This window comes from Drosophila hydei, unplaced genomic scaffold (genome assembly GCF_003285905.1).
Source record: "Drosophila hydei strain 15085-1641.00,03,60 unplaced genomic scaffold, DhydRS2 tig00000530-arrow-arrow-pilon, whole genome shotgun sequence".
In the NCBI taxonomy this organism is placed as follows: Eukaryota; Metazoa; Arthropoda; class Insecta; order Diptera; family Drosophilidae; genus Drosophila; species Drosophila hydei.
The window spans coordinates 11,481-14,116 of NW_022045747.1; the positions used below are offsets into that span (position 1 = coordinate 11,481).

Sequence of the window (2,636 nt, forward strand, 5' to 3'; positions counted from 1 at the left end):
TTGCATTTGAACTGTTGCCTATGCCTTTTAACATAACAATATTCGTAAATCGTTTACCAGAAAATTTTTTTACTTATCTTTTCTTTCGTCAGTGAGCACTCCGCACCAGAATCGAAGGTTATTTCGAAAACTTGTCCTCTATGGTCCAGATATCCCTTGGGTACTGCAACCTACACTGTTCCACTCGTTTTTCCCGGTTGAATGTTATGTTCTTGTCAGCTTCCTTCCTTGTACACTGAGTGGATATGTGACCCAACTCTCCGCACTTGTAGCAAGTTACACTTGATTTCTCAAGATGATGGACGTCTTGCCTGCCATGTCGTTCCTTGCCATCTGTAAACGGGTTTCGTTGCGTCCTGAGTCGACAATCAATCATTTTATGGCCCAGTTTGCCGCAAAAATGGCACTCTATCGATGATTGTTTTTGTCTTTTTGGATGAATGTCAGTTTGTTGCTCCATAGGTCCACCTTTTCTTTTAGCAAAAGTGAACGCCTTCAGTTCGGACTGCAACTCGCTTCTGGTTCGAACATTTGATGTGAAGCTTAAACGCTGCAGGCGAGCATCAAAACTTGCCAGCAACGCAAGAGTCACAGACACGGCGATTTCTTCTGTTTCCATTTGGCGCCATTTCGTCGATAGTTCTGTAACCATGCGGCTTGCGTGAACTGCAAGATTCTCGCCGTCAGCCGGTCGACTTGACAACATGTTTAGAAACACGGCAGCTGGTGTTTCTATAGTGTCAAAACGCTGGATGAAAAGTTCTTTAAACTCGATCCAGGTGATATTTGCGTAGCACACATGAGAAAGCCATTGAGAAGCGCTTCCCTCTAGTGCTGTACTTAGGGCCACGACCAGTGCACCGCCTTTTAATGAATTTTCTTGTAGAATAATTTCTACAGTGGTACACCACGATGAAGCCTTGGCGCCTGCGATGTCTGGGTTAAATTTCGGCAGTTGCACCGATTTGCTCTGTCCTACGTCAGATGCCGTTGTTTGTAAAGCTTGCACAAGTTCAATTAGATTTTTATTCTGCAACTCCATGATGGTACGCCATGGTCCATCTAATGTTGTAGGTGAAGGGCCAGATCCCACTTCTGATGTCAGATTAGTGTTACTTTCCATTGCGTTAGCGCAGTGAGTTTCGGTCGCACTCGAGTTTTAACAAAGACTGACTCGAGACGCACAATTCTTGTGCGTGTCTTCCACCGAACCACACTCGGCGACAGCGACAGAACGCTGTCGCCCCGCTAAAACGGGACTTTACCAAACTACAAAACTTAGGCAACCAATCACATAATGTTGCAGTTATGTTTCTACGAAAATGCTCGAAGACGCACCAATATATATGAAGTGTGACCTTCAAACATATTACCAGCACGCGCCGGCAAGGCGCCTATACATTTCTACTACCTACTCTCCGACATATATAAATTTGTAGAATTAGATTTATTAATTTAATTTTTATTAGAATAACATGTTTTATTTTAAGATTAAATTTTTTAATAAATGATAGTTTCTTTTATTGAGTGAGAGGTAGTATCATTAAATTCGATTTCAATTGTTATAACTTTTTTATTTGATTGAATAAGTCTTTTATTATTATCTTTTGCTTTAATAATTGCTTCTTTAGTAATTTATTACAGAAAAGAGTATATAAGAAGAGATGTAAATATTAATCGATTTATTATATTAGTATTAATATTTGTTTTATCAATAATAATATTAATTATTAGTCCATATTTAATTAGAATTTTACTTGGATGGGATGGTTTAGGGATGGTTTCATATTGTTTGGTGATTTATTTTCAAAATATTAAATCATAGAATGCTAAGATATTTACTTCTTTATCTAATCGTATTGGGGATGTGTCTCTATTAGCAATTGCTTGAATATTAAATTATGGAAGATGAAATTATGTATTTTAGTTAGAAATTATACAAAATGAATATGAAAGAATATTAATTGGAAGTTTGGTTATATTAGCAGCTATAACAAAAAGAGTCCAAGTTCCATTTTCTTCATGATTACCAGCGGCTATAACAGCTCCAACTCATGTGTCTGCTTTAGTTCATTCTTCAACTTTAGTAACCGCAGGGGTATATTTATTAATTCAGTTTAATATTTTATTAGCAAATAGATGATTAGGCCAATTTTTATTATTATTTTCTGGGTTAACAATATTTATGGCGGGGTTAGGCGCTAATTTTGAATTTTATTTAAATTATCTACTTTAAGTCAACTTGGGTTAATAATGAGAATTTTATCTATAGGATTTTATAAGTTAGCAATATTTCATTTATTAACTCATGTATTATTTAAAGCTTTATTATTTATATGTGCTGGAGCAATTATTCATAATATAAATAACTCACAAGATATTCGGTTAATAGGGGGGTTGAGAATTTATATACCTTTAACTTCTGCTCTTTTTAACGTTTCTAATTTAGCTTTGTGTGGTATACCCTTTTTAGCTGGATTTTATTCAAAGGATTTAATTTTAGAAGTTGTAATAATTAGAAGCATTAATATATTTTATTTTTTTCTTTATTTTTTTTCTACCGGGTTGACTGTTTGTTATTCTTTTCGGTTAGTTTATTATTCAATAACAGGGGATTTAAGTTGTAGAAGTTTAAA

General features: G+C 35.3%; 1 pseudogene; it reads left to right on the plus strand.

Annotated features, from left to right (window-relative positions):
• Positions 1-1,422: 1,422 nt before the first annotated feature.
• On the plus strand, positions 1,423-2,236 carry LOC115483157 (annotated as a pseudogene).
• The last annotated feature ends 400 nt before the right edge of the window (positions 2,237-2,636 follow it).